The following is a 24,411-nucleotide window of genomic DNA, read 5'->3' on the forward strand; positions in this document are numbered from 1 at the left end:
CGTCTGTGACGCCTGTGGAGGCTTTGGAGCGTTGACGTGTGGACATCGGGGGTCAGAGCGTGCACTCGTGGTTAGGCGCTTTGCACCGGGGACGAGGGCAGGTAAAGTCGTTAGTTGAGAGAAGCAGAAGGCCGTACTATTTGCACGGGCTGCGCTGCGTGTACCCTCAAAGCAGCCTCTCGAAGAGCAGGCAGGCAGAGGGCATCTCGGCCGGCATCACCAAGGGCGTCCTGTCACGAAATGTGCAACTTGCAAGCAGGCTACCAACGCGCAGCTTTCGCGGAAGGCACCTACCTCCTCGCCAAGAGAGTGATACCTTGAGCGTGATCTGGGCAGCGATGTGTTCCCCCGGAGAGTAATTCTAGCACGTATAGATGCTAAGTGAGCTTAGCGGCACAACGTATGCCCCACAATGGCGAGGCAAAAACGCTTGCAAAGGCAGGGAACAGGCGCCGGTGCTTCCGCTCAGAGAAGAAACAGTTCCCATGCAGTGCGTGCCCTCCTCGAAATGAAAGTGCGGTTTAGTGTGTTCAAAGAACAGTCATGATCGAGAGCGCTGCAGGAGTACACTCTCAAAAGTTAATGGGAAGATGCCCTCCCACGAGTGGCTATAGGCCGAACGCCGTGAAGTCCTTTTTCTCCTGCGTGCCAAAGGAGAAAAGAAAAAGGCCATCTCTGCGAAAAGAAAAGGGACCTATGGTGCTCCAAAACAACGACAATATTTTTCAAGTACGGCCCTTTCACAGTATGGGACTGAACACCGTGACTCGCTGCGCCTGGCGTACTCGTAAGAGGTCCTGCCGAAGATCTGTGTGGTTTCCAGGAGAGCTACCGGATGCCTTCGTTTCAGAAGCCAAAGGAACATGAACTGGATGCAAGCAGCCCGGCTTAGGCTGCCTCGCTGCACAAGCATGTGTGGTCCGCGCGAAGGGACTTCGAACGTTGAATGAGCGGCCCCCGTTACTTTTAGGGGTCTGGAGCGTACGAGGAATGAAGGCACCACAAAGGCGTTTTCAACAGACTGCCCTCTCAAACTAAAACATTCTCCCTGGTGGCAGTGAGACTCTCTGGAGATCAAGGTGGTGACTTGGACTGTAACTAACGCCTGCTCCAACAGGCCCTAGGCTCTGGAGGCTCCCTGTGCAGTCGAGACGGTCGTATCTGGCAACCAAGGCCATGTTTTGGCCCCAGTTTGCATGCCAGACGTGATGGGCGTACCGAGTATAATCCCTTCCTGAGATCCTTGGGTGAGTAAGGGTAATTTTAAGGTGAGCTGGCCTCCGCAAGGTAGAACCGAGGAGGCTGTTGGGAAAAGGCCAAGGCTTTGAGATGGCAACGGTCAGCACGAGCTTGACAGCTGCAAGGCCAGAAATCATTTCTTATCCTAGGAAACAGCTCCTTCGCGGCGACTTCTTCCCTGGGCTGGAAGATACTATGGACTCTGCAGCTAGCCAAATGTTGGCCTGAGACGTCGCCGAGCTCTTTTGACTAGCCCTCTACAGCTGCACTCATTTCTCTGGGGCGTATGCCAAGCAGTAAGCGAGCCTCGTCCATCACAGCAGTAGCCTGTTGCCCCGGCTTAGAAAGTATAGAGGACGGTGAGGGAAAACGAAAGAGGTGTGCTAACAAGACGCGGGCTCTCTGCAAACGTTACAGGAAACCCTGCGTTGGACCCTCTCGGCTAGGGGAGTGGTAGGAGCTCTGTCCACACACCGTTTGCAGAGATGCAGGCCCAGCCAGGTGGCAGGCTGCGTTCAGAGGGGTTGTGGCAGCAGTACGTCTGTGACGCCTGTGGAGGCTTTGGAGCGTTGACGTGTGGACATCGGGGGTCAGAGCGTGCACTCGTGGTTAGGCGCTTTGCACCGGGGACGAGGGCAGGTAAAGTCGTTAGTTGAGAGAAGCAGAAGGCCGTACTATTTGCACGGGCTGCGCTGCGTGTACCCTCAAAGCAGCCTCTCGAAGAGCAGGCAGGCAGAGGGCATCTCGGCCGGCATCACCAAGGGCGTCCTGTCACGAAATGTGCAACTTGCAAGCAGGCTACCAACGCGCAGCTTTCGCGGAAGGCACCTACCTCCTCGCCAAGAGAGTGATACCTTGAGCGTGATCTGGGCAGCGATGTGTTCCCCCGGAGAGTAATTCTAGCACGTATAGATGCTAAGTGAGCTTAGCGGCACAACGTATGCCCCACAATGGCGAGGCAAAAACGCTTGCAAAGGCAGGGAACAGGCGCCGGTGCTTCCGCTCAGAGAAGAAACAGTTCCCATGCAGTGCGTGCCCTCCTCGAAATGAAAGTGCGGTTTAGTGTGTTCAAAGAACAGTCATGATCGAGAGCGCTGCAGGAGTACACTCTCAAAAGTTAATGGGAAGATGCCCTCCCACGAGTGGCTATAGGCCGAACGCCGTGAAGTCCTTTTTCTCCTGCGTGCCAAAGGAGAAAAGAAAAAGGCCATCTCTGCGAAAAGAAAAGGGACCTATGGTGCTCCAAAACAACGACAATATTTTTCAAGTACGGCCCTTTCACAGTATGGGACTGAACACCGTGACTCGCTGCGCCTGGCGTACTCGTAAGAGGTCCTGCCGAAGATCTGTGTGGTTTCCAGGAGAGCTACCGGATGCCTTCGTTTCAGAAGCCAAAGGAACATGAACTGGATGCAAGCAGCCCGGCTTAGGCTGCCTCGCTGCACAAGCATGTGTGGTCCGCGCGAAGGGACTTCGAACGTTGAATGAGCGGCCCCCGTTACTTTTAGGGGTCTGGAGCGTACGAGGAATGAAGGCACCACAAAGGCGTTTTCAACAGACTGCCCTCTCAAACTAAAAAATTCTCCCTGGTGGCAGTGAGACTCTCTGGAGATCAAGGTGGTGACTTGGACTGTAACTAACGCCTGCTCCAACAGGCCCTAGGCTCTGGAGGCTCCCTGTGCAGTCGAGACGGTCGTATCTGGCAACCAAGGCCATGTTTTGGCCCCAGTTTGCATGCCAGACGTGATGGGCGTACCGAGTATAATCCCTTCCTGAGATCCTTGGGTGAGTAAGGGTAATTTTAAGGTGAGCTGGCCTCCGCAAGGTAGAACCGAGGAGGCTGTTGGGAAAAGGCCAAGGCTTTGAGATGGCAACGGTCAGCACGAGCTTGACAGCTGCAAGGCCAGAAATCATTTCTTATCCTAGGAAACAGCTCCTTCGCGGCGACTTCTTCCCTGGGCTGGAAGATACTATGGACTCTGCAGCTAGCCAAATGTTGGCCTGAGACGTCGCCGAGCTCTTTTGACTAGCCCTCTACAGCTGCACTCATTTCTCTGGGGCGTATGCACAAGCAGTAAGCGAGCCTCGTCCATCACAGCAGTAGCCTGTTGCCCCGGCTTAGAAAGTATAGAGGACGGTGAGGGAAAACGAAAGAGGTGTGCTAACAAGACGCGGGCTCTCTGCAAACGTTACAGGAAACCCTGCGTTGGACCCTCTCGGCTAGGGGAGTGGTAGGAGCTCTGTCCACACACCGTTTGCAGAGATGCAGGCCCAGCCAGGTGGCAGGCTGCGTTCAGAGGGGTTGTGGCAGCAGTACGTCTGTGACGCCTGTGGAGGCTTTGGAGCGTTGACGTGTGGACATCGGGGGTCAGAGCGTGCACTCGTGGTTAGGCGCTTTGCACCGGGGACGAGGGCAGGTAAAGTCGTTAGTTGAGAGAAGCAGAAGGCCGTACTATTTGCACGGGCTGCGCTGCGTGTACCCTCAAAGCAGCCTCTCGAAGAGCAGGCAGGCAGAGGGCATCTCGGCCGGCATCACCAAGGGCGTCCTGTCACGAAATGTGCAACTTGCAAGCAGGCTACCAACGCGCAGCTTTCGCGGAAGGCACCTACCTCCTCGCCAAGAGAGTGATACCTTGAGCGTGATCTGGGCAGCGATGTGTTCCCCCGGAGAGTAATTCTAGCACGTATAGATGCTAAGTGAGCTTAGCGGCACAACGTATGCCCCACAATGGCGAGGCAAAAACGCTTGCAAAGGCAGGGAACAGGCGCCGGTGCTTCCGCTCAGAGAAGAAACAGTTCCCATGCAGTGCGTGCCCTCCTCGAAATGAAAGTGCGGTTTAGTGTGTTCAAAGAACAGTCATGATCGAGAGCGCTGCAGGAGTACACTCTCAAAAGTTAATGGGAAGATGCCCTCCCACGAGTGGCTATAGGCCGAACGCCGTGAAGTCCTTTTTCTCCTGCGTGCCAAAGGAGAAAAGAAAAAGGCCATCTCTGCGAAAAGAAAAGGGACCTATGGTGCTCCAAAACAACGACAATATTTTTCAAGTACGGCCCTTTCACAGTATGGGACTGAACACCGTGACTCGCTGCGCCTGGCGTACTCGTAAGAGGTCCTGCCGAAGATCTGTGTGGTTTCCAGGAGAGCTACCGGATGCCTTCGTTTCAGAAGCCAAAGGAACATGAACTGGATGCAAGCAGCCCGGCTTAGGCTGCCTCGCTGCACAAGCATGTGTGGTCCGCGCGAAGGGACTTCGAACGTTGAATGAGCGGCCCCCGTTACTTTTAGGGGTCTGGAGCGTACGAGGAATGAAGGCACCACAAAGGCGTTTTCAACAGACTGCCCTCTCAAACTAAAACATTCTCCCTGGTGGCAGTGAGACTCTCTGGAGATCAAGGTGGTGACTTGGACTGTAACTAACGCCTGCTCCAACAGGCCCTAGGCTCTGGAGGCTCCCTGTGCAGTCGAGACGGTCGTATCTGGCAACCAAGGCCATGTTTTGGCCCCAGTTTGCATGCCAGACGTGATGGGCGTACCGAGTATAATCCCTTCCTGAGATCCTTGGGTGAGTAAGGGTAATTTTAAGGTGAGCTGGCCTCCGCAAGGTAGAACCGAGGAGGCTGTTGGGAAAAGGCCAAGGCTTTGAGATGGCAACGGTCAGCACGAGCTTGACAGCTGCAAGGCCAGAAATCATTTCTTATCCTAGGAAACAGCTCCTTCGCGGCGACTTCTTCCCTGGGCTGGAAGATACTATGGACTCTGCAGCTAGCCAAATGTTGGCCTGAGACGTCGCCGAGCTCTTTTGACTAGCCCTCTACAGCTGCACTCATTTCTCTGGGGCGTATGCCAAGCAGTAAGCGAGCCTCGTCCATCACAGCAGTAGCCTGTTGCCCCGGCTTAGAAAGTATAGAGGACGGTGAGGGAAAACGAAAGAGGTGTGCTAACAAGACGCGGGCTCTCTGCAAACGTTACAGGAAACCCTGCGTTGGACCCTCTCGGCTAGGGGAGTGGTAGGAGCTCTGTCCACACACCGTTTGCAGAGATGCAGGCCCAGCCAGGTGGCAGGCTGCGTTCAGAGGGGTTGTGGCAGCAGTACGTCTGTGACGCCTGTGGAGGCTTTGGAGCGTTGACGTGTGGACATCGGGGGTCAGAGCGTGCACTCGTGGTTAGGCGCTTTGCACCGGGGACGAGGGCAGGTAAAGTCGTTAGTTGAGAGAAGCAGAAGGCCGTACTATTTGCACGGGCTGCGCTGCGTGTACCCTCAAAGCAGCCTCTCGAAGAGCAGGCAGGCAGAGGGCATCTCGGCCGGCATCACCAAGGGCGTCCTGTCACGAAATGTGCAACTTGCAAGCAGGCTACCAACGCGCAGCTTTCGCGGAAGGCACCTACCTCCTCGCCAAGAGAGTGATACCTTGAGCGTGATCTGGGCAGCGATGTGTTCCCCCGGAGAGTAATTCTAGCACGTATAGATGCTAAGTGAGCTTAGCGGCACAACGTATGCCCCACAATGGCGAGGCAAAAACGCTTGCAAAGGCAGGGAACAGGCGCCGGTGCTTCCGCTCAGAGAAGAAACAGTTCCCATGCAGTGCGTGCCCTCCTCGAAATGAAAGTGCGGTTTAGTGTGTTCAAAGAACAGTCATGATCGAGAGCGCTGCAGGAGTACACTCTCAAAAGTTAATGGGAAGATGCCCTCCCACGAGTGGCTATAGGCCGAACGCCGTGAAGTCCTTTTTCTCCTGCGTGCCAAAGGAGAAAAGAAAAAGGCCATCTCTGCGAAAAGAAAAGGGACCTATGGTGCTCCAAAACAACGACAATATTTTTCAAGTACGGCCCTTTCACAGTATGGGACTGAACACCGTGACTCGCTGCGCCTGGCGTACTCGTAAGAGGTCCTGCCGAAGATCTGTGTGGTTTCCAGGAGAGCTACCGGATGCCTTCGTTTCAGAAGCCAAAGGAACATGAACTGGATGCAAGCAGCCCGGCTTAGGCTGCCTCGCTGCACAAGCATGTGTGGTCCGCGCGAAGGGACTTCGAACGTTGAATGAGCGGCCCCCGTTACTTTTAGGGGTCTGGAGCGTACGAGGAATGAAGGCACCACAAAGGCGTTTTCAACAGACTGCCCTCTCAAACTAAAAAATTCTCCCTGGTGGCAGTGAGACTCTCTGGAGATCAAGGTGGTGACTTGGACTGTAACTAACGCCTGCTCCAACAGGCCCTAGGCTCTGGAGGCTCCCTGTGCAGTCGAGACGGTCGTATCTGGCAACCAAGGCCATGTTTTGGCCCCAGTTTGCATGCCAGACGTGATGGGCGTACCGAGTATAATCCCTTCCTGAGATCCTTGGGTGAGTAAGGGTAATTTTAAGGTGAGCTGGCCTCCGCAAGGTAGAACCGAGGAGGCTGTTGGGAAAAGGCCAAGGCTTTGAGATGGCAACGGTCAGCACGAGCTTGACAGCTGCAAGGCCAGAAATCATTTCTTATCCTAGGAAACAGCTCCTTCGCGGCGACTTCTTCCCTGGGCTGGAAGATACTATGGACTCTGCAGCTAGCCAAATGTTGGCCTGAGACGTCGCCGAGCTCTTTTGACTAGCCCTCTACAGCTGCACTCATTTCTCTGGGGCGTATGCCAAGCAGTAAGCGAGCCTCGTCCATCACAGCAGTAGCCTGTTGCCCCGGCTTAGAAAGTATAGAGGACGGTGAGGGAAAACGAAAGAGGTGTGCTAACAAGACGCGGGCTCTCTGCAAACGTTACAGGAAACCCTGCGTTGGACCCTCTCGGCTAGGGGAGTGGTAGGAGCTCTGTCCACACACCGTTTGCAGAGATGCAGGCCCAGCCAGGTGGCAGGCTGCGTTCAGAGGGGTTGTGGCAGCAGTACGTCTGTGACGCCTGTGGAGGCTTTGGAGCGTTGACGTGTGGACATCGGGGGTCAGAGCGTGCACTCGTGGTTAGGCGCTTTGCACCGGGGACGAGGGCAGGTAAAGTCGTTAGTTGAGAGAAGCAGAAGGCCGTACTATTTGCACGGGCTGCGCTGCGTGTACCCTCAAAGCAGCCTCTCGAAGAGCAGGCAGGCAGAGGGCATCTCGGCCGGCATCACCAAGGGCGTCCTGTCACGAAATGTGCAACTTGCAAGCAGGCTACCAACGCGCAGCTTTCGCGGAAGGCACCTACCTCCTCGCCAAGAGAGTGATACCTTGAGCGTGATCTGGGCAGCGATGTGTTCCCCCGGAGAGTAATTCTAGCACGTATAGATGCTAAGTGAGCTTAGCGGCACAACGTATGCCCCACAATGGCGAGGCAAAAACGCTTGCAAAGGCAGGGAACAGGCGCCGGTGCTTCCGCTCAGAGAAGAAACAGTTCCCATGCAGTGCGTGCCCTCCTCGAAATGAAAGTGCGGTTTAGTGTGTTCAAAGAACAGTCATGATCGAGAGCGCTGCAGGAGTACACTCTCAAAAGTTAATGGGAAGATGCCCTCCCACGAGTGGCTATAGGCCGAACGCCGTGAAGTCCTTTTTCTCCTGCGTGCCAAAGGAGAAAAGAAAAAGGCCATCTCTGCGAAAAGAAAAGGGACCTATGGTGCTCCAAAACAACGACAATATTTTTCAAGTACGGCCCTTTCACAGTATGGGACTGAACACCGTGACTCGCTGCGCCTGGCGTACTCGTAAGAGGTCCTGCCGAAGATCTGTGTGGTTTCCAGGAGAGCTACCGGATGCCTTCGTTTCAGAAGCCAAAGGAACATGAACTGGATGCAAGCAGCCCGGCTTAGGCTGCCTCGCTGCACAAGCATGTGTGGTCCGCGCGAAGGGACTTCGAACGTTGAATGAGCGGCCCCCGTTACTTTTAGGGGTCTGGAGCGTACGAGGAATGAAGGCACCACAAAGGCGTTTTCAACAGACTGCCCTCTCAAACTAAAAAATTCTCCCTGGTGGCAGTGAGACTCTCTGGAGATCAAGGTGGTGACTTGGACTGTAACTAACGCCTGCTCCAACAGGCCCTAGGCTCTGGAGGCTCCCTGTGCAGTCGAGACGGTCGTATCTGGCAACCAAGGCCATGTTTTGGCCCCAGTTTGCATGCCAGACGTGATGGGCGTACCGAGTATAATCCCTTCCTGAGATCCTTGGGTGAGTAAGGGTAATTTTAAGGTGAGCTGGCCTCCGCAAGGTAGAACCGAGGAGGCTGTTGGGAAAAGGCCAAGGCTTTGAGATGGCAACGGTCAGCACGAGCTTGACAGCTGCAAGGCCAGAAATCATTTCTTATCCTAGGAAACAGCTCCTTCGCGGCGACTTCTTCCCTGGGCTGGAAGATACTATGGACTCTGCAGCTAGCCAAATGTTGGCCTGAGACGTCGCCGAGCTCTTTTGACTAGCCCTCTACAGCTGCACTCATTTCTCTGGGGCGTATGCCAAGCAGTAAGCGAGCCTCGTCCATCACAGCAGTAGCCTGTTGCCCCGGCTTAGAAAGTATAGAGGACGGTGAGGGAAAACGAAAGAGGTGTGCTAACAAGACGCGGGCTCTCTGCAAACGTTACAGGAAACCCTGCGTTGGACCCTCTCGGCTAGGGGAGTGGTAGGAGCTCTGTCCACACACCGTTTGCAGAGATGCAGGCCCAGCCAGGTGGCAGGCTGCGTTCAGAGGGGTTGTGGCAGCAGTACGTCTGTGACGCCTGTGGAGGCTTTGGAGCGTTGACGTGTGGACATCGGGGGTCAGAGCGTGCACTCGTGGTTAGGCGCTTTGCACCGGGGACGAGGGCAGGTAAAGTCGTTAGTTGAGAGAAGCAGAAGGCCGTACTATTTGCACGGGCTGCGCTGCGTGTACCCTCAAAGCAGCCTCTCGAAGAGCAGGCAGGCAGAGGGCATCTCGGCCGGCATCACCAAGGGCGTCCTGTCACGAAATGTGCAACTTGCAAGCAGGCTACCAACGCGCAGCTTTCGCGGAAGGCACCTACCTCCTCGCCAAGAGAGTGATACCTTGAGCGTGATCTGGGCAGCGATGTGTTCCCCCGGAGAGTAATTCTAGCACGTATAGATGCTAAGTGAGCTTAGCGGCACAACGTATGCCCCACAATGGCGAGGCAAAAACGCTTGCAAAGGCAGGGAACAGGCGCCGGTGCTTCCGCTCAGAGAAGAAACAGTTCCCATGCAGTGCGTGCCCTCCTCGAAATGAAAGTGCGGTTTAGTGTGTTCAAAGAACAGTCATGATCGAGAGCGCTGCAGGAGTACACTCTCAAAAGTTAATGGGAAGATGCCCTCCCACGAGTGGCTATAGGCCGAACGCCGTGAAGTCCTTTTTCTCCTGCGTGCCAAAGGAGAAAAGAAAAAGGCCATCTCTGCGAAAAGAAAAGGGACCTATGGTGCTCCAAAACAACGACAATATTTTTCAAGTACGGCCCTTTCACAGTATGGGACTGAACACCGTGACTCGCTGCGCCTGGCGTACTCGTAAGAGGTCCTGCCGAAGATCTGTGTGGTTTCCAGGAGAGCTACCGGATGCCTTCGTTTCAGAAGCCAAAGGAACATGAACTGGATGCAAGCAGCCCGGCTTAGGCTGCCTCGCTGCACAAGCATGTGTGGTCCGCGCGAAGGGACTTCGAACGTTGAATGAGCGGCCCCCGTTACTTTTAGGGGTCTGGAGCGTACGAGGAATGAAGGCACCACAAAGGCGTTTTCAACAGACTGCCCTCTCAAACTAAAAAATTCTCCCTGGTGGCAGTGAGACTCTCTGGAGATCAAGGTGGTGACTTGGACTGTAACTAACGCCTGCTCCAACAGGCCCTAGGCTCTGGAGGCTCCCTGTGCAGTCGAGACGGTCGTATCTGGCAACCAAGGCCATGTTTTGGCCCCAGTTTGCATGCCAGACGTGATGGGCGTACCGAGTATAATCCCTTCCTGAGATCCTTGGGTGAGTAAGGGTAATTTTAAGGTGAGCTGGCCTCCGCAAGGTAGAACCGAGGAGGCTGTTGGGAAAAGGCCAAGGCTTTGAGATGGCAACGGTCAGCACGAGCTTGACAGCTGCAAGGCCAGAAATCATTTCTTATCCTAGGAAACAGCTCCTTCGCGGCGACTTCTTCCCTGGGCTGGAAGATACTATGGACTCTGCAGCTAGCCAAATGTTGGCCTGAGACGTCGCCGAGCTCTTTTGACTAGCCCTCTACAGCTGCACTCATTTCTCTGGGGCGTATGCCAAGCAGTAAGCGAGCCTCGTCCATCACAGCAGTAGCCTGTTGCCCCGGCTTAGAAAGTATAGAGGACGGTGAGGGAAAACGAAAGAGGTGTGCTAACAAGACGCGGGCTCTCTGCAAACGTTACAGGAAACCCTGCGTTGGACCCTCTCGGCTAGGGGAGTGGTAGGAGCTCTGTCCACACACCGTTTGCAGAGATGCAGGCCCAGCCAGGTGGCAGGCTGCGTTCAGAGGGGTTGTGGCAGCAGTACGTCTGTGACGCCTGTGGAGGCTTTGGAGCGTTGACGTGTGGACATCGGGGGTCAGAGCGTGCACTCGTGGTTAGGCGCTTTGCACCGGGGACGAGGGCAGGTAAAGTCGTTAGTTGAGAGAAGCAGAAGGCCGTACTATTTGCACGGGCTGCGCTGCGTGTACCCTCAAAGCAGCCTCTCGAAGAGCAGGCAGGCAGAGGGCATCTCGGCCGGCATCACCAAGGGCGTCCTGTCACGAAATGTGCAACTTGCAAGCAGGCTACCAACGCGCAGCTTTCGCGGAAGGCACCTACCTCCTCGCCAAGAGAGTGATACCTTGAGCGTGATCTGGGCAGCGATGTGTTCCCCCGGAGAGTAATTCTAGCACGTATAGATGCTAAGTGAGCTTAGCGGCACAACGTATGCCCCACAATGGCGAGGCAAAAACGCTTGCAAAGGCAGGGAACAGGCGCCGGTGCTTCCGCTCAGAGAAGAAACAGTTCCCATGCAGTGCGTGCCCTCCTCGAAATGAAAGTGCGGTTTAGTGTGTTCAAAGAACAGTCATGATCGAGAGCGCTGCAGGAGTACACTCTCAAAAGTTAATGGGAAGATGCCCTCCCACGAGTGGCTATAGGCCGAACGCCGTGAAGTCCTTTTTCTCCTGCGTGCCAAAGGAGAAAAGAAAAAGGCCATCTCTGCGAAAAGAAAAGGGACCTATGGTGCTCCAAAACAACGACAATATTTTTCAAGTACGGCCCTTTCACAGTATGGGACTGAACACCGTGACTCGCTGCGCCTGGCGTACTCGTAAGAGGTCCTGCCGAAGATCTGTGTGGTTTCCAGGAGAGCTACCGGATGCCTTCGTTTCAGAAGCCAAAGGAACATGAACTGGATGCAAGCAGCCCGGCTTAGGCTGCCTCGCTGCACAAGCATGTGTGGTCCGCGCGAAGGGACTTCGAACGTTGAATGAGCGGCCCCCGTTACTTTTAGGGGTCTGGAGCGTACGAGGAATGAAGGCACCACAAAGGCGTTTTCAACAGACTGCCCTCTCAAACTAAAAAATTCTCCCTGGTGGCAGTGAGACTCTCTGGAGATCAAGGTGGTGACTTGGACTGTAACTAACGCCTGCTCCAACAGGCCCTAGGCTCTGGAGGCTCCCTGTGCAGTCGAGACGGTCGTATCTGGCAACCAAGGCCATGTTTTGGCCCCAGTTTGCATGCCAGACGTGATGGGCGTACCGAGTATAATCCCTTCCTGAGATCCTTGGGTGAGTAAGGGTAATTTTAAGGTGAGCTGGCCTCCGCAAGGTAGAACCGAGGAGGCTGTTGGGAAAAGGCCAAGGCTTTGAGATGGCAACGGTCAGCACGAGCTTGACAGCTGCAAGGCCAGAAATCATTTCTTATCCTAGGAAACAGCTCCTTCGCGGCGACTTCTTCCCTGGGCTGGAAGATACTATGGACTCTGCAGCTAGCCAAATGTTGGCCTGAGACGTCGCCGAGCTCTTTTGACTAGCCCTCTACAGCTGCACTCATTTCTCTGGGGCGTATGCCAAGCAGTAAGCGAGCCTCGTCCATCACAGCAGTAGCCTGTTGCCCCGGCTTAGAAAGTATAGAGGACGGTGAGGGAAAACGAAAGAGGTGTGCTAACAAGACGCGGGCTCTCTGCAAACGTTACAGGAAACCCTGCGTTGGACCCTCTCGGCTAGGGGAGTGGTAGGAGCTCTGTCCACACACCGTTTGCAGAGATGCAGGCCCAGCCAGGTGGCAGGCTGCGTTCAGAGGGGTTGTGGCAGCAGTACGTCTGTGACGCCTGTGGAGGCTTTGGAGCGTTGACGTGTGGACATCGGGGGTCAGAGCGTGCACTCGTGGTTAGGCGCTTTGCACCGGGGACGAGGGCAGGTAAAGTCGTTAGTTGAGAGAAGCAGAAGGCCGTACTATTTGCACGGGCTGCGCTGCGTGTACCCTCAAAGCAGCCTCTCGAAGAGCAGGCAGGCAGAGGGCATCTCGGCCGGCATCACCAAGGGCGTCCTGTCACGAAATGTGCAACTTGCAAGCAGGCTACCAACGCGCAGCTTTCGCGGAAGGCACCTACCTCCTCGCCAAGAGAGTGATACCTTGAGCGTGATCTGGGCAGCGATGTGTTCCCCCGGAGAGTAATTCTAGCACGTATAGATGCTAAGTGAGCTTAGCGGCACAACGTATGCCCCACAATGGCGAGGCAAAAACGCTTGCAAAGGCAGGGAACAGGCGCCGGTGCTTCCGCTCAGAGAAGAAACAGTTCCCATGCAGTGCGTGCCCTCCTCGAAATGAAAGTGCGGTTTAGTGTGTTCAAAGAACAGTCATGATCGAGAGCGCTGCAGGAGTACACTCTCAAAAGTTAATGGGAAGATGCCCTCCCACGAGTGGCTATAGGCCGAACGCCGTGAAGTCCTTTTTCTCCTGCGTGCCAAAGGAGAAAAGAAAAAGGCCATCTCTGCGAAAAGAAAAGGGACCTATGGTGCTCCAAAACAACGACAATATTTTTCAAGTACGGCCCTTTCACAGTATGGGACTGAACACCGTGACTCGCTGCGCCTGGCGTACTCGTAAGAGGTCCTGCCGAAGATCTGTGTGGTTTCCAGGAGAGCTACCGGATGCCTTCGTTTCAGAAGCCAAAGGAACATGAACTGGATGCAAGCAGCCCGGCTTAGGCTGCCTCGCTGCACAAGCATGTGTGGTCCGCGCGAAGGGACTTCGAACGTTGAATGAGCGGCCCCCGTTACTTTTAGGGGTCTGGAGCGTACGAGGAATGAAGGCACCACAAAGGCGTTTTCAACAGACTGCCCTCTCAAACTAAAAAATTCTCCCTGGTGGCAGTGAGACTCTCTGGAGATCAAGGTGGTGACTTGGACTGTAACTAACGCCTGCTCCAACAGGCCCTAGGCTCTGGAGGCTCCCTGTGCAGTCGAGACGGTCGTATCTGGCAACCAAGGCCATGTTTTGGCCCCAGTTTGCATGCCAGACGTGATGGGCGTACCGAGTATAATCCCTTCCTGAGATCCTTGGGTGAGTAAGGGTAATTTTAAGGTGAGCTGGCCTCCGCAAGGTAGAACCGAGGAGGCTGTTGGGAAAAGGCCAAGGCTTTGAGATGGCAACGGTCAGCACGAGCTTGACAGCTGCAAGGCCAGAAATCATTTCTTATCCTAGGAAACAGCTCCTTCGCGGCGACTTCTTCCCTGGGCTGGAAGATACTATGGACTCTGCAGCTAGCCAAATGTTGGCCTGAGACGTCGCCGAGCTCTTTTGACTAGCCCTCTACAGCTGCACTCATTTCTCTGGGGCGTATGCAGGCAGTAAGCAGACCCCGTCCACCGCAGCAGAAGGCTGTTCCCCCACCCCCACCCCCAGCTTAGAAAGCACAGACGAGGGTGAGGGAAGAGGAAAAGAGAGGAGCACCAGAAAGGGCTCTCTGCAAACGTTACAGGAAACCCTGCGTTGGACCCTCTCGGCTAGGGGAGTGGTAGGAGCTCTGTCCACACGCCGTTTGCAGAGATGCAGCCCCAGCCAGGCGGCAGGCTGCGTCCAGAGGGGAAGTGGAAGCAGTACGCCTGTGAAGGCTTTGGAATATTGACGTGTGGACGTCGGGCTCAGAGCGCGCAATTGTGGTGAGGCGCTTTGCCCCGGGGACGAGGGCGGGGAGAGTCGTGAGTTGAGAGAAACAGAAGGCTGAACTTTGCACAGGCTACGCTCAGTGTATCCTCAAAGCAGGGCTTCTCAAAGAGCAGAGAAGCAGGCGGCCGTCTCGATCAGCGTGACCTAGAGCGTTCACGTCAAGAGGGGCCCTTCAAACAGGCTACCAATGCACAGCTTTCGAGGAGGTCCTCACGCCAAGAGTCCTTGAGAGTGATCTGGGCACCGTGTGTTCCCCCGGAGGTCTCTACCCTTGTTTCCTAGGGAGCTGAGCCGCCATGTTGCCCCACAGTGGCGAGGCGAAACATTTCAAGCCAGTTCCGCCAGTGTCCATCCGTTCCTGCAGTGCGCTCTTCTGGAAGTGCAGTTAGTGTGTTCAAGGACAGTCATGCTCGAGGCGCTGCAGGAGGGCCTCTGTATGGAAGCTGCCCTCTCTCGCGTGGGTAAAGGCCGAACACCGTGAAGGTATCTCTCTGTGTGCAAAAGGAGGAGCAGAAGGCCATCTCTCGGAAAAGATCAGGAACCCTCTGAGCGCAAAAAGAGCGACGGTATTTCTCAAGTACGGCCCTTTCAGTGTATCGGCTTTAACCACGACTCGCTGTGCCCGGCAAACTTGTAGACGTCCTGCAAAGTTTAGTGAGTGTTCCAGGAGAGCTGCCGGACGCCTTCGTTTCCGAAGCCAAAGGAGCACGAACTCGCCGCAAGCAGCCTGCCTTAGGCTTCCTCGCTCCACATGTATGCATCGTCCCCAGGAGGGAGCTTGAACGTTGACAAGCCCCCGTTACTTTCAGGGGTCTGGAGTGTAGGAGGAATGAAGGGCGCACAAAGGCGTTCTCAAAGGAGTGCGCTCTCAAACCGAAGGTCTCCCTGGTGGCGGCGGTGAGCCTTTCTGCAGATCAAGATAGTGAGGTGGGCTGTAACGAAAGGCCGCATCCGACCGCCCGTGTGCTCGGAGGCTCCCAGCGCAAGTCAGGGCTGTGGCATCCGGTGGCTAGGCCAGTGCTTTGGCGCCAGGTTGCTTGCCACAGGCGATGGGCATACTGCACATAGGTAGTCCCTTAGTGAGGTCCTCGGTAAGTAAGAGTGGTTCTTAAGTGAGGGGACTCCGCAAAAACAGAGCCAAGGAGCTTGGTGGGAAAAGGCTTTGAGGCGCCAACGGCCAGCGCGAGGCCGACAGATGCAATGGCACAATTCGTTGCTTAGCCTAGGAAAGAACTCCTAAGCAGCGCATTCCTTCCTGGGCTGGAAGACATCTGTGAACCCTGTGGCAGGACAACTTTTGGACTGAGACGTCCCTGAGCTCTTTTGACTAGGCCTCTACAGCTGCACTCATTTCTCTGTGGCGTATGCCAAGCAGTAAGCGAGCCTCGTCCATCACAGCAGTAGCCTGTTGCCCCGGCTTAGAAAGTATAGAGGACGGTGAGGGAAAACGAAAGAGGTGTGCTAACAAGACGCGGGCTCTCTGCAAACGTTACAGGAAACCCTGCGTTGGACCCTCTCGGCTAGGGGAGTGGTAGGAGCTCTGTCCACACACCGTTTGCAGAGATGCAGGCCCAGCCAGGTGGCAGGCTGCGTTCAGAGGGGTTGTGGCAGCAGTACGTCTGTGACGCCTGTGGAGGCTTTGGAGCGTTGACGTGTGGACATCGGGGGTCAGAGCGTGCACTCGTGGTTAGGCGCTTTGCACCGGGGACGAGGGCAGGTAAAGTCGTTAGTTGAGAGAAGCAGAAGGCCGTACTATTTGCACGGGCTGCGCTGCGTGTACCCTCAAAGCAGCCTCTCGAAGAGCAGGCAGGCAGAGGGCATCTCGGCCGGCATCACCAAGGGCGTCCTGTCACGAAATGTGCAACTTGCAAGCAGGCTACCAACGCGCAGCTTTCGCGGAAGGCACCTACCTCCTCGCCAAGAGAGTGATACCTTGAGCGTGATCTGGGCAGCGATGTGTTCCCCCGGAGAGTAATTCTAGCACGTATAGATGCTAAGTGAGCTTAGCGGCACAACGTATGCCCCACAATGGCGAGGCAAAAACGCTTGCAAAGGCAGGGAACAGGCGCCGGTGCTTCCGCTCAGAGAAGAAACAGTTCCCATGCAGTGCGTGCCCTCCTCGAAATGAAAGTGCGGTTTAGTGTGTTCAAAGAACAGTCATGATCGAGAGCGCTGCAGGAGTACACTCTCAAAAGTTAATGGGAAGATGCCCTCCCACGAGTGGCTATAGGCCGAACGCCGTGAAGTCCTTTTTCTCCTGCGTGCCAAAGGAGAAAAGAAAAAGGCCATCTCTGCGAAAAGAAAAGGGACCTATGGTGCTCCAAAACAACGACAATATTTTTCAAGTACGGCCCTTTCACAGTATGGGACTGAACACCGTGACTCGCTGCGCCTGGCGTACTCGTAAGAGGTCCTGCCGAAGATCTGTGTGGTTTCCAGGAGAGCTACCGGATGCCTTCGTTTCAGAAGCCAAAGGAACATGAACTGGATGCAAGCAGCCCGGCTTAGGCTGCCTCGCTGCACAAGCATGTGTGGTCCGCGCGAAGGGACTTCGAACGTTGAATGAGCGGCCCCCGTTACTTTTAGGGGTCTGGAGCGTACGAGGAATGAAGGCACCACAAAGGCGTTTTCAACAGACTGCCCTCTCAAACTAAAAAATTCTCCCTGGTGGCAGTGAGACTCTCTGGAGATCAAGGTGGTGACTTGGACTGTAACTAACGCCTGCTCCAACAGGCCCTAGGCTCTGGAGGCTCCCTGTGCAGTCGAGACGGTCGTATCTGGCAACCAAGGCCATGTTTTGGCCCCAGTTTGCATGCCAGACGTGATGGGCGTACCGAGTATAATCCCTTCCTGAGATCCTTGGGTGAGTAAGGGTAATTTTAAGGTGAGCTGGCCTCCGCAAGGTAGAACCGAGGAGGCTGTTGGGAAAAGGCCAAGGCTTTGAGATGGCAACGGTCAGCACGAGCTTGACAGCTGCAAGGCCAGAAATCATTTCTTATCCTAGGAAACAGCTCCTTCGCGGCGACTTCTTCCCTGGGCTGGAAGATACTATGGACTCTGCAGCTAGCCAAATGTTGGCCTGAGACGTCGCCGAGCTCTTTTGACTAGCCCTCTACAGCTGCACTCATTTCTCTGGGGCGTATGACAGGCAGTAAGCAGACCCCGTCCACTGCAGCAGAAGGCTGTTCCCCCCCACCCCCCACCCCCAGCTTAGAAAGCACAGACGAGGGTGAGGGAAGAGGAAAAAGAGAGGAGCACCAGAAAGTGCTCTCTGCAAACGTTACAGGAAACCCTGCGTTGGACCCTCTCGGCTAGGGGAGTGGTAGGAGCTCTGTCCACACGCCGTTTGCAGAGATGCAGCCCCAGCCAGGCGGCAGGCTGCGTCCAGAGGGGAAGTGGAAGCAGTACGCCTGTGAAGGCTTTGGAATATTGACGTGTGGACGTCGGGCTCAGAGCGCGCAATTGTGGTGAGGCGCTTTGCCCCGGGGACGAGGGCGGGTAGAGTCGTGAGTTGAGAGAAACAGAAGGCTGAACTTTGCACAGGCTACGCTGAGTGTATCCTCAAAGCAGGGCTTCTCAAAGAGCAGAGAAGCAGGCGGCCGTCTCGATCAGCGTGACCTAGAGCGTTCACGTCAAGAGAGGAGCACCTTCAAACAGGCTACCAATGCACAGCTTTCGAGGAAGGTACCTCCACGCCAAGAAAGTGAGACCTTGAGGGTGATCCGGGCACCGATGTGTTCCCCCGGAAGGTCATTCTACCACTTGTAATTCCTAAGGGAGCTGAGCCGCACAATGTATGCCCCACAGTGGCGAGGCGAAAACATTTCAAAAGCCAGTGAACCACAAAATACACAGGCCCAGTAGTGCCACCTACTTCTCTCAGAGAACAAAGAGTTCCCATGCAGTGCGCTCCCTCCTCGAATGGAAAGTGCAGTTTAGTGTGTTCAAGGAACAGTCATGCTCGAGAGCGCTGCAGGAGGGCACTCTCCAAAGTTAATGAGAAGCTGCCCTCTCTCGCGCGGGTAAAGGCCGAACGTGAAGGTATCTCTCTGTGTGCAAAAGGAGGAGACAGAAAGGCCATCTCTCGGAAAAGATCAGGAACCCTCTGAGCGCAAAAAGAGCGACGGTATTTCTCAAGTACGGCCCTTTCAGTGTATCGGACTTAATAACCACGACTCGCTGTGCCCGGCAAACTTGTAGACGTCCTGCAAAGTTTAGTGAGTGTTCCAGGAGAGCTGCCGGACGCCTTCGTTTCCGAAGCCAAAGGAGCACGAACTCGCCGCAAGCAGCCTGCCTTAGGCTTCCTCGCTCCACAAGTATGCGTCGTCCCCAGGAGGGAGCTTGAACGTTGACAAGCCCCCGTTACTTTCAGGGGTCTGGAGTGTAGGAGGAATGAAGGGCGCACAAAGGCGTTCTCAAAGGAGTGCGCTCTCAAACCGAAGGTCTCCCTGGTGGCGGCGGTGAGCCTTTCTGCAGATCAAGATAGTGAGGTGGGCTGTAACGAAAGGCCGCCTCCGACAGCCCATGTGCTCGGAGGCTCCCAGCGCAAGTCAGGGCTGTGGCATCCGGCGGCTAGGCCAGTGCTTTGGCGCCAGGTTGCTTGCCACAGGCGATGGGCATACTGCATATAGGTAGTCCCTTAGTGAGGTCCTCGGTAAGTAAGAGTGGTTCTTAAGTGAGCGGACTCCGCAAAAATAGAGCCAAGGAGCTTGGTGGGAAAAGGCTTTGAGGCGCCAACGGCCAGCGCGAGGCCGACAGATGCAATGGCACAATTCGTTGCTTAGCCTAGGAAAGAACTCCTAAGCAGCGCATTCCTTCCTGGGCTGGAAGACATCTGTGAACCCTGTGGCAGGACAACTTTTGGATGAGACGTCCCTGAGCTCTTTTGACTAGGCCTCTACAGCTGCACTCATTTCTCTGTGGCGTATGCCAAGCAGTAAGCGAGCCTCGTCCATCACAGCAGTAGCCTGTTGCCCCGGCTTAGAAAGTATAGAGGACGGTGAGGGAAAACGAAAGAGGTGTGCTAACAAGACGCGGGCTCTCTGCAAACGTTACAGGAAACCCTGCGTTGGACCCTCTCGGCTAGGGGAGTGGTAGGAGCTCTGTCCACACACCGTTTGCAGAGATGCAGGCCCAGCCAGGTGGCAGGCTGCGTTCAGAGGGGTTGTGGCAGCAGTACGTCTGTGACGCCTGTGGAGGCTTTGGAGCGTTGACGTGTGGACATCGGGGGTCAGAGCGTGCACTCGTGGTTAGGCGCTTTGCACCGGGGACGAGGGCAGGTAAAGTCGTTAGTTGAGAGAAGCAGAAGGCCGTACTATTTGCACGGGCTGCGCTGCGTGTACCCTCAAAGCAGCCTCTCGAAGAGCAGGCAGGCAGAGGGCATCTCGGCCGGCATCACCAAGGGCGTCCTGTCACGAAATGTGCAACTTGCAAGCAGGCTACCAACGCGCAGCTTTCGCGGAAGGCACCTCCTCCTCGCCAAGAGAGTGATACCTTGAGCGTGATCTGGGCAGCGATGTGTTCCCCCGGAGAGTAATTCTAGCACGTATAGATGCTAAGTGAGCTTAGCGGCACAACGTATGCCCCACAATGGCGAGGCAAAAACGCTTGCAAAGGCAGGGAACAGGCGCCGGTGCTTCCGCTCAGAGAAGAAACAGTTCCCATGCAGTGCGTGCCCTCCTCGAAATGAAAGTGCGGTTTAGTGTGTTCAAAGAACAGTCATGATCGAGAGCGCTGCAGGAGTACACTCTCAAAAGTTAATGGGAAGATGCCCTCCCACGAGTGGCTATAGGCCGAACGCCGTGAAGTCCTTTTTCTCCTGCGTGCCAAAGGAGAAAAGAAAAAGGCCATCTCTGCGAAAAGAAAAGGGACCTATGGTGCTCCAAAACAACGACAATATTTTTCAAGTACGGCCCTTTCACAGTATGGGACTGAACACCGTGACTCGCTGCGCCTGGCGTACTCGTAAGAGGTCCTGCCGAAGATCTGTGTGGTTTCCAGGAGAGCTACCGGATGCCTTCGTTTCAGAAGCCAAAGGAACATGAACTGGATGCAAGCAGCCCGGCTTAGGCTGCCTCGCTGCACAAGCATGTGTGGTCCGCGCGAAGGGACTTCGAACGTTGAATGAGCGGCCCCCGTTACTTTTAGGGGTCTGGAGCGTACGAGGAATGAAGGCACCACAAAGGCGTTTTCAACAGACTGCCCTCTCAAACTAAAAAATTCTCCCTGGTGGCAGTGAGACTCTCTGGAGATCAAGGTGGTGACTTGGACTGTAACTAACGCCTGCTCCAACAGGCCCTAGGCTCTGGAGGCTCCCTGTGCAGTCGAGACGGTCGTATCTGGCAACCAAGGCCATGTTTTGGCCCCAGTTTGCATGCCACACGTGATGGGCGTACCGAGTATAATCCCTTCCTGAGATCCTTGGGTGAGTAAGGGTAATTTTCAGGTGAGCTGGCCTCCGCAAGGTAGAACCGAGGAGGCTGTTGGGAAAAGGCCAAGGCTTTGAGATGGCAACGGTCAGCACGAGCTTGACAGCTGCAAGGCCAGAAATCATTTCTTATCCTAGGAAACAGCTCCTTCGCGGCGACTTCTTCCCTGGGCTGGAAGATACTATGGACTCTGCAGCTAGCCAAATGTTGGCCTGAGACGTCGCCGAGCTCTTTTGACTAGCCCTCTACAGCTGCACTCATTTCTCTGGGGCGTATGACAGGCAGTAAGCAGACCCCGTCCACCGCAGCAGAAGGCTGTTCCCCCCCACCCCCCACCCCCAGCTTAGAAAGCACAGACGAGGGTGAGGGAAGAGGAAAAAGAGAGGAGCACCAGAAAGTGCTCTCTGCAAACGTTACAGGAAACCCTGCGTTGGACCCTCTCGGCTAGGGGAGTGGTAGGAGCTCTCTCCACATGCCGTTTGCAGAGATGCAGCCCCAGCCAGGCGGCAGGCTGCGTCCAGAGGGGAAGTGGAAGCAGTACGCCTGTGAAGGCTTTGGAATATTGACGTGTGGACGTCGGGCTCAGAGCGCGCAATTGTGGTGAGGCGCTTTGCCCCGGGGACGAGGGCGGGTAGAGTCGTGAGTTGAGAGAAACAGAAGGCTGAACTTTGCACAGGCTTCGCTGAGTGTATCCTCAAAGCAGGGCTTCTCAAAGAGCAGAGAAGCAGGCGGCCGTCTCGATCAGCGTGACCTAGAGCGTTCACGTCAAGAGAGGAGCACCTTCAAACAGGCTACCAATGCACAGCTTTCGAGGAAGGTACCTCCACGCCAAGAAAGTGAGATCTTGAGGGTGATCCGGGCACCGATGTGTTCCCCCGGAAGGTCATTCTACCACTTGTAATTCCTAAGGGAGCTGAGCCGCACAATGTATGCCCCACAGTGGCGAGGCGAAAACATTTCAAAAGCCAGTGAACCACAAAATACACAGGCCCAGTAGTGCCACCTACTTCTCTCAGAGAACAAAGAGTTCCCATGCAGTGCGCTCCCTCCTCGAATGGAAAGTGCAGTTTAGTGTGTTCAAGGAACAGTCATGCTCGAGAGCGCTGCAGGAGGGCACTCTCCAAAGTAAATGAGAAGCTGCCCTCTCTCGCGCGGGTAAAGGCCGAACACCGTGAAGGTATCTCTCTGTGTGCAAAAGGAGGAGACAGAAAGGCCATCTCTCGGAAAAGATCAGGAACCCTCTGAGCGAAAAAAGAGCGACGGTATTTCTCAAGTACGGCCCTTTCAGTGTATCGGACTTAATAAACACGACTCGCTGTGCCCGGCAAACTTGTAGACGTCCTGCAAAGTTTAGTGAGTGTTCCAGGAGAGCTGCCGGACGCCTTCGTTTCCGAAGCCAAAGGAGCACGAACTCGCCGCAAGCAGCCTGCCTTAGGCTTCCTCGCTCCACAAGTATGCGTCGTCCCCAGGAGGGAGCTTGAACGTTGACAAGCCCCCGTTACTTTCAGGGGTCTGGAGTGTAGGAGGAATGAAGGGCGCACAAAGGCGTTCTCAAAGGAGTGCGCTCTCAAACCGAAGGTCTCCCTGGTGGCGGCGGTGAGCCTTTCTGCAGATCAAGATAGTGAGGTGGGCTGTAACGAAAGGCCGCCTCCGACAGCCCATGTGCTCGGAGGCTCCCAGCGCAAGTCAGGGCTGTGGCATCCGGCGGCTAGGCCAGTGCTTTGGCGCCAGGTTGCTTGCCACAGGCGATGGGCATACTGCATATAGGTAGTCCCTTAGTGAGGTCCTCGGTAAGTAAGAGTGGTTCTTAAGTGAGCGGACTCCGCAAAAATAGAGCCAAGGAGCTTGGTGGGAAAAGGCTTTGAGGCGCCAACGGCCAGCGCGAGGCCGACAGATGCAATGGCACAATTCGTTGCTTAGCCTAGGAAAGAACTCCTAAGCAGCGCATTCCTTCCTGGGCTGGAAGACATCTGTGAACCCTGTGGCAGGACAACTTTTGGACTGAGACGTCCCTGAGCTCTTTTGACTAGGCCTCTACAGCTGCACTCATTTCTCTGTGGCGTATGCCAAGCAGTAAGCGAGCCTCGTCCATCACAGCAGTAGCCTGTTGCCCCGGCTTAGAAAGTATAGAGGACGGTGAGGGAAAACGAAAGAGGTGTGCTAACAAGACGCGGGCTCTCTGCAAACGTTACAGGAAACCCTGCGTTGGACCCTCTCGGCTAGGGGAGTGGTAGGAGCTCTGTCCACACACCGTTTGCAGAGATGCAGGCCCAGCCAGGTGGCAGGCTGCGTTCAGAGGGGTTGTGGCAGCAGTACGTCTGTGACGCCTGTGGAGGCTTTGGAGCGTTGACGTGTGGACATCGGGGGTCAGAGCGTGCACTCGTGGTTAGGCGCTTTGCACCGGGGACGAGGGCAGGTAAAGTCGTTAGTTGAGAGAAGCAGAAGGCCGTACTATTTGCACGGGCTGCGCTGCGTGTACCCTGAAAGCAGCCTCTCGAAGAGCAGGGAGGCAGAGGGCATCTCGGCCGGCATCACCAAGGGCGTCCTGTCACGAAATGTGCAACTTGCAAGCAGGCTACCAACGCGCAGCTTTCGCGGAAGGCACCTCCTCGCCAAGAGAGTGATACCTTGAGCGTGATCTGGGCAGCGATGTGTTCCCCCGGAGCGTAATTCTAGCACGTATAGATGCTAAGTGAGCTTAGCGGCACAACGTATGCCCCACAATGGCGAGGCAAAAACGCTTGCAAAGGCAGGGAACAGGCGCCGGTGCTTCCTCTCAGAGAACAAACAGTTCCCATGCAGTGCGTGCCCTCCTCGAAATGAAAGTGCGGTTTAGTGTGTTCAAAGAACAGTCATGATCGAGAGCGCTGCAGGAGTACACTCTCAAAAGTTAATGGGAAGATGCCCTCCCACGAGTGGCTATAGCCCGAACGCCGTGAAGTCCTTTTTCTCCTGCGTGCCAAAGGAGAAAAGAAAAAGGCCATCTCTGCGAAAAGAAAAGGGACCTATGGTGCTCCAAAACAACGACAATAATTTTCAAGTACGGCCTTTTCACAGTATGGGACTGAACACCGTGACTCGCTGCGCCTGGCGTACTCGTAAGAGGTCCTGCCGAAGATCTGTGTGGTTTCCAGGAGAGCTACCGGATGCCTTCGTTTCAGAAGCCAAAGGAACATGAACTGGATGCAAGCAGCCCGGCTTAGGCTGCCTCGCTGCACAAGCATGTGTGGTCCGCGCGAAGGGACTTCGAACGTTGAATGAGCGGCCCCCGTTACTTTTAGGGGTCTGGAGCGTACGAGGAATGAAGGCACCACAAAGGCGTTTTCAACAGACTGACTTCAAACTAAAAAATTCTCCCTGGTGGCAGTGAGACTCTCTGGAGATCAAGGTGGTGACTTGGACTGTAACTAACGCCTGCTCCAACAGGCCCTAGGCTCTGGAGGCTCCCTGTGCAGTCGAGACGGTCGTATCTGGCAACCAAGGCCATGTTTTGGCCCCAGTTTGCATGCCAGACGTGATGGGCGTACCGAGTATAATCCCTTCCTGAGATCCTTGGGTGAGTAAGGGTAATTTTCAGGTGAGCTGGCCTCCGCAAGGTAGAACCGAGGAGGCTGTTGGGAAAAGGCCAAGGCTTTGAGATGGCAACGGACAGCACGAGCTTGACAGCTGCAAGGCCAGAAATCATTTCTT

The sequence above is a fragment of the Delphinapterus leucas genome, chromosome 3 (genome assembly GCF_059928025.1).
Source record: "Delphinapterus leucas isolate spDelLeu-1000000601 "Yukka" chromosome 3, BTC_Dleu_Yukka2, whole genome shotgun sequence".
In the NCBI taxonomy this organism is placed as follows: Eukaryota; Metazoa; Chordata; class Mammalia; order Artiodactyla; family Monodontidae; genus Delphinapterus; species Delphinapterus leucas.